General features: G+C 51.1%; 1 non-coding gene across 1 annotated transcript; it reads right to left on the bottom strand.

Annotated features, from left to right (window-relative positions):
• Positions 1 to 4272: 4272 nt before the first annotated feature.
• On the bottom strand, positions 4273 to 4359 carry LOC147360096 (small nucleolar RNA SNORD35). The gene has a single exon (XR_015140067.1). It is a non-coding gene; the product is annotated as a small nucleolar RNA SNORD35 (small nucleolar RNA).
• Between the last annotated feature and the right edge of the window lie 6516 nt (positions 4360 to 10875).

Here is a 10875-nt window from a genome sequence, read left to right as displayed (position 1 = left end):
TGCCAGGTAGCCAGGGAGACTGGGAGCATCAAGGAGGGTTTCCTGGGGGTCAGAGAACACACCGCTGCCCATCAGGCCTCAGCCCCGCCCCTCTCTGGTGATTGGCAGGTGGCTCCACCAATGAGATGTGAGTGCAGCTGTGGGTGGAGGTGGTGGGATGGGACAGATGGTGGGTGGCAAGGAAACCCCCATGTTCTCCTCCATCTGTTACATTTAATTGACTTCCCGCAGAAAGAAAAAAAAAAAGATAAACCAGTTGCAAGGATGAAATTGCTAATTAAAAGGCCCTCTGATTAGATAGACAAATATTTACCAATTACGCCTGACCCTGTCTCTCTCTCTTATGTCTGCAAACTCCCCCGTCAGCATCATGGCTGCATGACACCCAGCTGGTGGCTCTTCCACCAATGCCTCTCCTGGGGCTCAGACTGGCTCCGGGTGAAGCCGGGTAGGAGAGAGGCAAATACAGCAAATAGTCATTCAACAAACACCATGCCCAGGTCCAGGCTCAATGCTGGGCCCCAGAGAGCCGCATCAGGATTGCCAAGCTCAGTGCTGTGGGTTGTGTGCTGCACGAAGGTTCAGCCCAGGGAGAGTGGGGCTCCACTTGTCAGCCTGAGACTTCTGGTGGCAGAAGAAGATTTTTTCTTTTTTTTTTTTGCACAATGGGCCATTAGCTTGCCAACCCATGTTCAGAGGATCATGGCTGTATTTTTTTAAATCCACACAGAATGGGCTAGTGACAGCTGAATAGAGATGACTATGATTCAGTTCCTGAGCCATGGGCTCTTGGGAGTGTGGGGGAGAAAAATCTACCTGTGATGAATAAACTGTCATTTAACATTTACTGAGCTCCTGACGTTGTGCCAAGTGCTGGGCTTCCCAGGTGGCACTCGTGGTGAAGAACGCGGCTGCCAGTGCAGGAGACATAAGAAATGGGGGTTGATCCCCGGGTGGGAAGATCCCCTGGAGGAGGGCATGGCACCCCACTCCAGTATTCTTGCCTGGAGAATCCCATGGACAGAGGAGCCTGGTAGGCTGCAGTCCATGGGGTTGCACAGAGTCGGACACGACTAAAGCGACTTCGCATGCACGTGCTAAATGCTGGGGGAGAGAGATGAGTAACACATATTTCCTGCCCTCCAGGAGTCCTGTCCACTTGGAAGAGATGGGCACCCATACCTGGGTCTGCCCTTCCTGTCTTCTTTTCCTTCCTGCATTCCAAATAATCTTCAGAAATACCTGCGAGATAAGAGTCATCGCTCTGGACTCATGGGGCCTGCACTCGAATTTTGGCTCTCCTCTGTTCTGGCTGCGTGACCTTGGGCAGCTTACCTCACCTCTCTGTGCCTCAGGTTTCCTAAGTTGGAAATAACAACGGTAGCAGCATCGTGGAGTTATTGCAGATGAAATGAGTAAATGCATGTAACTCATGCCTGACACATAGTAAGTGCTCAATAAAAGGCAGCTATTGTTATTTTTTGGGTCTATTATGTGTCCCTTGGGAACACAGAGCTGCACCAGTGTGGTTTCCTCTCCCTTTAGAACTCACGGTGTGGCGCACACACAGAGAAACCCAGTAACATACCCAAGCTCACATACACTCAGGCTGTGCTGAAGAAGTTGTGGTGACAGGGTGCAGTTTTATTTTTTGTTTTCTAGTTTTGACTGTACTGGGTCTTCACTGTGATGTGCAGGCTTATTTGTCCCATGGCATGTGGGATCTAGCTCCCTGACCGGGGATCAAACTCGCATCCCTTAACCACTGGACCACCAGGGAAGTCCCAGGGTGTGGCTCTAGAATGAATGAGTTTTAGCTTAGAAGTCAGATGAGTTGAGGTTGTCTTACACCCAGACTGGGGAAAATGGAACGATTGCCTGGTGAGGTCATGAGCTCTCCATCCCTGGAGGTATGCCAAAGAGTGAGGTTGCCACAGAAAGGATCCCAGCTGTGTGGGAGAAAAGCAGGTCAATTCCATCAGGCAGACACTGGTTTGGGGCGTGACAGCCCCCTCCTAGGACAGTGGGATAAGTTTTCCAGGACCAGAGAATTCCCTAGCAACCTGGTGGTTAGGACGCAGTGCTTTCACTGCCAGGACTGGATTTGATTTCTGCTTGGGAAACTAAGATCCTGCAAGCTGTGCGGTACAGCCAAATTAAAAAGAAGAAGAAGAAGAAAAAATGGATGCTAAAGTTCTCCAGGAACAGCTGGGTAGGCGTGGAAGCCTGACATTGGGCGATGCACTGGGAGCCCATTCTACCAGCAAAGGGACAGCCAAGCCTCCCGCCATGCATGTTCATTTCCTGGGGTGAGGCCCTGAATGGCAGGAGTGTTATAGACAGAGGCAGGAAGGTGTCAGACTTCAGCCCCTAAGGTGGCCCCAATTGGGGTGGGAGAGAGCTGGGATGATTCAGTCCTGAAGGGGTGACTTGGGAACCCCTCTGCTGTGTGACCACTGTCTACTTACTCCTCATCTCAGTTTCCCCACCTGTAAAATGGGAAGAGAGTGGACCAGATAAATGTCAGTGTTCAGCCCTTGTTTCCCTTCTCCCATTTCCAAATCACTGACAACACATATTAAGTACTCACCATATGCCCAAATCCGTCAGTCCTAAAGGAAATCAATCCCGAATATCCATTAGAAGGACTGATGCTGAAGCTGAAGCTCCAATAGTTTGGCCACCTGATGCAAAGAGCTGATTCATTAGAAAAGGCCCTGATGCTGGGAAAGTTTGAAGGCAAGAGGAGAGGGGACGACAGAGGATGAGATGGTTGGATGGTATCACCTACCCAATGGACATGAGATCGAGCAAACTCCAGGAGATGATAAAGGACAAGGAAGCCTGGTGTGCTGCAATCCATGGGGTCGCAAAGAGTCGGACACGACTGAGCGACTGAACAATAAGAACATGCCATGCACTGGATAAGAACAACTAAGCCTGTTGCATGTAGCATCTTGTTTATTAAAGTTTTATTTTATTTTTTGGCTGTGCTAGGTCCTCATTGTGTCGCGTGGGCTCTTTGTTGCAGCGCACGGGCTTCCTCGAGTTGCGCACAGGCTCAGCAGTTGCAGCATGGGAGCTTCTCTAGTCCTGCAGGGTGTGGGATGTTAATTCCCTAACCGGCAATCAAACCCACACCCTCTGCACTGAAAGACGAATTCTTAACCACTGGACCACCAGGGTTCATCCTTAGCATATCATTTAAATTTCACCTCAACCCAGAAGGTAGGTACTCTTACCGCCATGCCCGCTTTACAGATACAGAAGCTGAGAAGTAAAGGAAGCTAAGTTCAGCTAGCACAGAGGTAACAGAGCCAGGTCTCAAATTCAGGCCTGGCTGACACTGAGACGGGGGATGCCAGTACCTCTGTCCTCCTGCCTGCCAGTCCTGCTAGGCTCCCCCACACAGCCCCCGCCCTGCGCCCCGTCCTAGGAGCACGCATCCCCCCACCGTCCCCTTCCTGGGCTCATACCATGAAAGCCCCATGCAGAGCCTTCGACTCTAGAGGGATATATATTATCTAAATTTGATAAGACAACTTAATTTCACTCCGTGTCTGTTACCGGCGATAAAACCAGGAGACTTTTATGACCCAGCGTCCTCGGCAAGATTGTCAGGAACTTATTATACAAGGTCTAACTGGATTTCTCCCTGCAGATGGCTGGGAGCCACGGGCTGGAACGCAGTTTGGCATCACATTTGGGGGAATAAATGCAAAATGCCTGTTCCAGAGGCTTAGATAAGGCAGCAGGCCTCTGAGCTCCCCAAGAATCGGATCTGCCTTTCCCAGGCCCTGAAGGGTGACTCGGGTAGGATTTACTTAAACGCTGTTGGCGGAGGACAAGATGATGGGTTTTCTCTCCCCCTCACCGCTTGATCCTTCTCACCCAGGGAAGAAATGTGGAGGTGCCTGAGACTTGGGGTTCAGAAAAGAGGTTTCTGGAGAGTGAGAAGTTCAGGGCAAAGATGGGGTATGGAAGGAGGGGCATGAGTGGGTGATGGAGGATGAGACAGGAGATGTGAGGACTGTGTGCAGTAACAGAGGGTAAAGGAAGAGCCAAAGGAGGGGAACTAGGTGCGTCTTCACTTGCTGCCCGGGGATGCCCCCAAGACTTCTTCCTTACTGCCCTGAGACGCCTGTCTCCTTCCCCAGCCAAACCCCAGGGCTGGTGTGGACCCTCACACACAGGGCTCCTAAAACAGACGATGTCCCTCAGATGCGGGGTAAACATATTTGGGCTCACAGATGCCACAATATATTCTTTTCTTTCCTGGCATCAACTGAGCTGTTTGCATGATCGGCACTGCCCAGAGTGGCATCCACAGACCATTGTGAGAAAAAGCCATCATCTACCGATACCCCAATATTTTTTAAGGTTCACCGTCAGCAAACACCACATTCGAAGCTCACCTCAAAATCTGATAGCTGCTAGGCTTGGGCTGACAGACAGACCTAGGATTCAGCTCAGTCTTAACACCCAGTGCAGATCTATAGCCTCCTAAACCTCACGCCTCCTAAACCAAGATCAGGCCCAAGCTGAGAGTTAGACTCTCCAGACTGACATCCCTCCAGGGGTGGGCTTCTACACATATTTGGCACAACTCCAGATTCAGACATCGTCTGGAACTAGACTCTAACCCTTAGCTTGAGCATCCCCAGCCTTGGGCTGCCCCCAGAATCCGAAGGGTCGCCCTCAGATTCAGGCATCCTCCCCCAAAGAAGCTCGGACCAAGCCTGAGGTCACTGCAGGCTCGGGCTCTCCCAGGACCCATCAGGGGCGATGAAACTGTTCACTGGCGATGACCAAGGAAGCAATGACCTGGGAAGCTTCAGGTCTGCCCTGGCCCTTTCTCCCAGGCCAGGAAGGCAGCGAGCTATTTTCATCTGTCACCCAGCTCCTGACGCCTCATTTATCTATCTCCCTTTCAATGGACTCGGGACTCACTCAAGGGAAGGCTTGTCTCATCTTTTCACCCCTTTGTTGCTTCCTCTTCCATCTAGAACCCTCCATCTTAGCTGGGCCTTTCCCCCTCCAGGTTTTAGAGAGGAGAGGGTAACATTTATTGCTCATCTTCTGTGTACCATGAGTGTGGTCTCATGGAACTCTCACCGTAACTGTTCTTTTTAAAACAATTATTGGTTTTTATTTCTGGCTGTCCTGGGTCCTCGTTGCTGTGTGGGTTTTTCTCCAGTTGCAGCGCTCAGGCTTCTCACTGCGATGACTTCTCTTGTGGCAGAGCATGGGCTCTAGGGTGCTTGGGCTTCAGCAGTTGCAGCATGTGGGCTCAATATTGTGGCTCCCAGGCTCTGGAGCAGACTCAAAAGTTGGGGTGCATGGGCTTAGTTGCTCTGAGGCTTGTGGGACCTTCCCGGATTGGGGGTCAGACTTGTGTCTCCCACCTTGGCAGGCAGATTTGTTACCACTGAGCCATCAGGGAAGGCCCTCACCATAATCTTTTGAACTAAATTTTTATTATATCCATTTTTTTGATAAAGAAACAGAGGGACAGAGAGGTTAAGTCACTTGTCCAAAGCCACACAGCCCTGAAGTGTGGGAATTTTGTCTCTGCCAAGGTCCTGGTCCTTGTATGGGCTTGGGCATGCCCTCGGGTGGTGCGGCTCCAGCGGGTGCTGTGGCCTTTGGAGAAGGCACAGTGGGAAGGCTGCTGTTGTTGCTGAGCCCAAGTTTGTATTGTTTCCACATCAGCAAAACTCATTATTTCCAGTAGACAGGAGGATGGGGGGAACAGGGGAGCGGAGGACACCGCAGTGAGATCAAGGACACTGGTTACCAGGGCCAGTAGCCGTGGGGGTGGCGGGGGCAGGAGCTGGCCTTTGCCAGAGACAGTGATGAATGGGTCGGGTCCCAGCGGCAAGGTGCTGAAGGGCAGAGACCCAGTTCCTGCGTGTGTGTGTGTGTGTCGGGGGTCAGAAATCACTGCCCCCCTGGGACTACCCCATCTTGAGTGAAGACCAGAGAGTCTATGGGACCTCTGGAAGACTCATAACCCCTGGCAGGCCCGACAGGATGCAGAAGGCAGGCTGGATCCCCGTCTGTGCCCCTCAGCTCTGCAGTTTCCTGCGGGACCCAGTGGGGTTTGAGGCTTGAACCAGGATCTGGGGCTGAATGAGAGAGAGCCTGGCTGCAGCGGGGAGCACGTGACTGTTGGAACCAGGCTGTATCCCTTCCCAGCTGGGTGACCTGGAGCAAATCATTTCACCCCTCTGAGCCTCAGTTACAAGTAAACAGGTGCAGTGAGGCTCATCTGCGGGGTGGTGAGGGTTGGAAGGTACGTGCTAAGTGCTCGTTCAGGAAACGGTGCTTTATATTACAAAGGGGTTACCATGCCAGCACTCTAAATGGCTGGCCCTGAAAATTGCCTCTAAAGGGAATAGGGATGGAACCCAAATCCCTCAGCTGAGAGTGGCTTTTTTTTTTTTTAAAGAGAAACAAGTAATATAATCCTCAAAGGATTTTCCCTTTTGGCTCTAAAAAATAAATAAATAAATAAAACAACTAATATCTTCATTTCCATCCTCCCTTTTAAGCTAATTTGTGGAAAATTAAAACAGGGAACTCACGGTGGCTGGCATTTTAATTGGATCTTGACTGGCGTCCTCACTAGGATTCCCTGATTAGTGTCTTCAGTTAAATCCTCTATGCTTCTTTTAGCTGATTTTCCACCCTGGGCAGGACCTGGGATAGGCAGGGCTGCCCAGGGCCCAGGTAACTTCCCATGCCAAGAAGAGGGCTTCAAGCTGGTACCCCAGATGCCCCAGGGGCTTCGGGGACGGAGTGACCCAGGTTGAAATTTTGGCTCTGTTACCTGATTGGGTGGGGTGGGGGGGAGCGGGAATCTGTGCAAAGGATTTGCAGGAGGCACCTGTGTCCTCAGCTGAGCCTGGGACACACCTGAATGAATTTACCTGGCACACACAGACGAGCAGCACGTGGTGTCTCCTTCAGTCCACCTCCAAGAGAGTTTGGGAGGGGGGCTTTCATAGGGCGGGAAGAATGGCCAGCCCTACCCTGCCCGTATGGCCCAAGGGCAGAGCTCTTTCCTGCATCCATCAGCCTCGCAGTTTCTGGTTAAAAAGGCAGTTCAGGGACTTCCCTGGCGGTCCAGTGGTTAAGAGTCTGCCTGCCAATGCAGGGGACACAGGTTCGATCCCTGATCCAGGAAGATCTCACATGCCTTGGAGCCTCCAAGCCACCACTACAGATCCCACGTGCAAATACTGAAGCCAGCACACGAAGCATCGAAAACCTAACGCAGCTGGAAAAAAAAGCTCACTACTTTTCCCACTTCCAGGATTTCGGAAATGAGACTAATACATACAAAGACATACTGTGTCTTTGTTTCTTGAGTGCTTACTTCCTTTCAGACCTTCTTTTGTCCTCATGAAACTCCTGGAGGAAGAGACAGTTGTCTTCCCATTTTATGAATGAAAAAACTCAGGCTCAGAGAGGTTGACTTGCCACACAGCTAGGGTAAGTGGCAGAGCCAGAAATAGAATTCAAGTGTTTTGCCCCTCCTCTCCCCATAGCTTCCTCAGCCAGCCTCAGTTCCCCAGTTTTGGATTAAAGTGTGTTTCCCCAGCCCTAGGTTTCCAGGGGTGTTCCTCCAGGGCCCAGATTTAGACCCCTGGGCTGGCGGGTGGGTGATGGGGTAAATGAGAGGAACCCCCAGCACCGCTGTGCCCCCACTCCCCCAGCCCACACGCCTGGCTGTAGGTGGGGCTCCCTCCTCTGCCCCGTGGGGGGAACTGCAATCAGTGCTAATCAGCCCCGGATAATTACTCAGCCCTGGGGAGGTGAGCACAGTGGTGGTGGGGGGTTCCAGCCCCGGCTTGCTCAGTGGGATGCTGGCACAACACTCTCCTTCCTGGATCTGGGTTTCCCTGGCTACACTTGGATATTGTTTAAGCCAGTAGGTCTTTAACTCTGAAATGCAAGACCTGCCCACTTTCAAGAAAACTAGGGTGGTCACAGAGCTCCTGATCAGCGGTGTGGGCTCAGCCCGGTTGCCAGGTTTATAACCTGGTCCTGTCCTGAGCAGCTGGGATAACTCATTGAACCTGGGCAGCTTTCACTTTCCCCATCCATTAAGTGGGGATAAAATTAAAGCACTGACCTCTGATTTAAGTGACTGTTAGGAGCATGCATGCCCAGTCGCTAAGTCACATCCGAATCTATGTGACCCCATGAACTTCAGCCTGCCAGGCTCCTCTGTCCATGGGATTCTCCAGGCAAGAATACTGGAGTGGGTTGCCATGCCTTCCTCCAAGGGATCTTCCTGACCCAGGGATCAAACCTGTGTCTCCTGCACTGACAGGCGAATTCTTTACCACTGATCCACCATGGAAGCCCAACTATTATGAGAGAGGGGCCCAAATCCAAATGACTAGACCACCAGGAGTAAATGATTGTTAGGATGGGCTGCTGTCTATGGGGTCGCACAGAGTTGGACACGACTGAAGCGACTTAGCACCAGCAGCAGCAGCAGGATTCAATGTGGTACCTGGGATAGTCCCTGAAATATGAGCGCTCAATTAATGGCAGCTAGGGTTAGAGAGCATTTTGTTTGCATCATCTTTTTTTTGTTTGTTTGTTTGCATCATCTTATTGAATTCTTTGAGCAGCTTGGTGAGTGAGGCATTATTACAGATGAGGCTCAGAGATAAGGTAGCCCTATAATTGGGGGAGCTGACATTCACTCGCTCTGAGCATTCCCTGGGCACTTACCAGGCTCCACACTCACTGCTGAAACAGACCACTCCCACCCTCTTGGGGCTCATATTCCAGCAATTTGAACACCCCCGCCCCCATCGGCTTCCCTGGGAGGGACACCTCCCCACCGTCTTGCAGTAACTGCGGAGGAATTAAGCCGGAGGGTCCCAACCAATGGATATCCTTGGGGTTTGGGTGCTTAATGACCCCCCTCCTCCTCATAACTATCTCATGTAAATTTCTTTTATAATTACACTGAAAGCTATCAAACTATCTAATTTAATTTCTTTGCGAAAATAAATAGCTAAAGTGGCCCTAGGTGCTGGCATAAATACTTCAAGCAGAACCATCCGGGATAGCTACTTATGCAGGCCTGACTGGCCGCAATACACACTTCATAAGTACATATTTATTGGGCCTGCCCCCCCCCCCCGAAGCCCTCTCCCCTCTAAGAAGAGGCAAAGATTCTGCTGACTCAGCCGGAAGAAGAGGAAAGTGATTGGGGCCATGGTGGTAGCGAGGAGGAGGGGCGAGGGAACGGAGGAAAATATGCTGGGTAATTAATTATCCGTCTTTGTACATCCATAACTTTTTATTAAACAAATATGCAAATACTGCCTCTCCGCTGCCTTCGCCCGGGTCTGCCGTGGGGATGACTGTTAATTGGCGGCGGGGTCCGTGGGGAGGAAGCCTGTTTGAGAAGCAGGCCGGGGCTGGGCCAGCCTCCTTGCTCTCTCATTTGCCCCCTGGCTCCCCTGGTCCACTGGGCCAGCAGCATTACTCAGATATGCTTACACAAGGCCAGCGGATTGTGCCTTCTTATCACCTCTTGGCGTTTCTGCCTTTCTTCCCAGCTGCCAAGGCTCAGGGTCAGGTGAAGACCAAGACTCCTCTCTTGTTCTGGCTTCTATCTACTTCCTCAGCCTCATTTCCGGTCCTTCTCGCTTTTGGCTTGTGTATCTCGGCCGCCCTGGCCTCCGACCTAACCTGCTCTCCCTCAGGACCTTTGCACTGGCTATTTCTCTGCCTGGAATGCTGGGTTCTCATAGCCAGCTGTTTCTTTTTTCTTTTTGGGCGGGGGGTGAGGGTTATACGCCAAGGCGTGTCCAATCTTAGTTCCCTGATTGGTGATAGAACCCACACCGCCTACCGTGGAAGCACAGGGTAGCCACTGTGCTACTGGACTGCCAGGGAAGTTCCTGGCCAGCTCTTTCTTGAATTTCAAGTTTAAGGTCAATGTGACTTATATGGCCACTTTTGTTTTTAAGCTACTTTGCTTTATGATTATTATTTTTCAGCACACCTATCACCTTGGTGATTTTCACTTTTATTTATTAGTTTTGTAAGTTTATTATTTCCTCCTGCCAGAATGTGACTTCCAGTAGAAAAGAGCCTTGTATTATCGATGGCCAAATCTCCAGTGCCTAGAATGGTATACGTAGTTAGCCGGCCCTTGTTCAATATTCATGACCTGAATGGAAGGAAAAACCTCACTCCTCTCCTTGCCCCCAGGCCCCCTCTTCCGTTCTCCACATCATTCAGGAGAGTCTTTTTAAAACACAAATCTTACCGTGGACAACCTTCCATGGCTCCCTAGTTCTTCGGAATGATATCCCAGTTCCATTACCTGCCCCATTCCAACCTAGTCTCTTTACCTCTCCACGGAGAAGGCAATGGCACCCCACTCCAGTACTCTTGCTTGGAAAATCCCATGGACGGAGGAGCCTGTTAGGCTGCAATCCATGGGGTCGCTAAGAGTCGGATACGACTGAGCGACTTCACTTTCACTTTTCACTTTCATGCATTGGAGAAGGAAATGGCAACCCACTCCAGTGTTCTTGCCTGGAGAATCCCAGGGACGGGGGAGCCTGGTGGGCTGCCTTCTATGGGGTCGCACAGAGTCCGACACGACTGAAGTGACTTAGCATAGTATTACCTCTCCAACTCCTTCTTTATCCTCCAATACACTCACTGGCCTTCACACAAAGCATCATTCTTCCATGTGAGCCTTGGCACAAATGTTTCCAGCTGCCAAATTCTCTTCCATACCTCTGTTAGCTTGGCCAACTCCATCTTTTCTGCGTCTCAGATCAGGCATCACCTCCTCTAGGAAGGCTTTCTGCTTAATCTGCTATCCTC

Source organism: Bos grunniens, chromosome 13, assembly GCF_055505025.1.
Source record: "Bos grunniens cultivar Pamir isolate PY7600 chromosome 13, Bosgru_T2T1.0, whole genome shotgun sequence".
In the NCBI taxonomy this organism is placed as follows: Eukaryota; Metazoa; Chordata; class Mammalia; order Artiodactyla; family Bovidae; genus Bos; species Bos grunniens.
The sequence above is the reverse complement of the archived record's forward strand: the minus strand, read 5'-3'. Positions and strand labels throughout refer to the sequence as shown.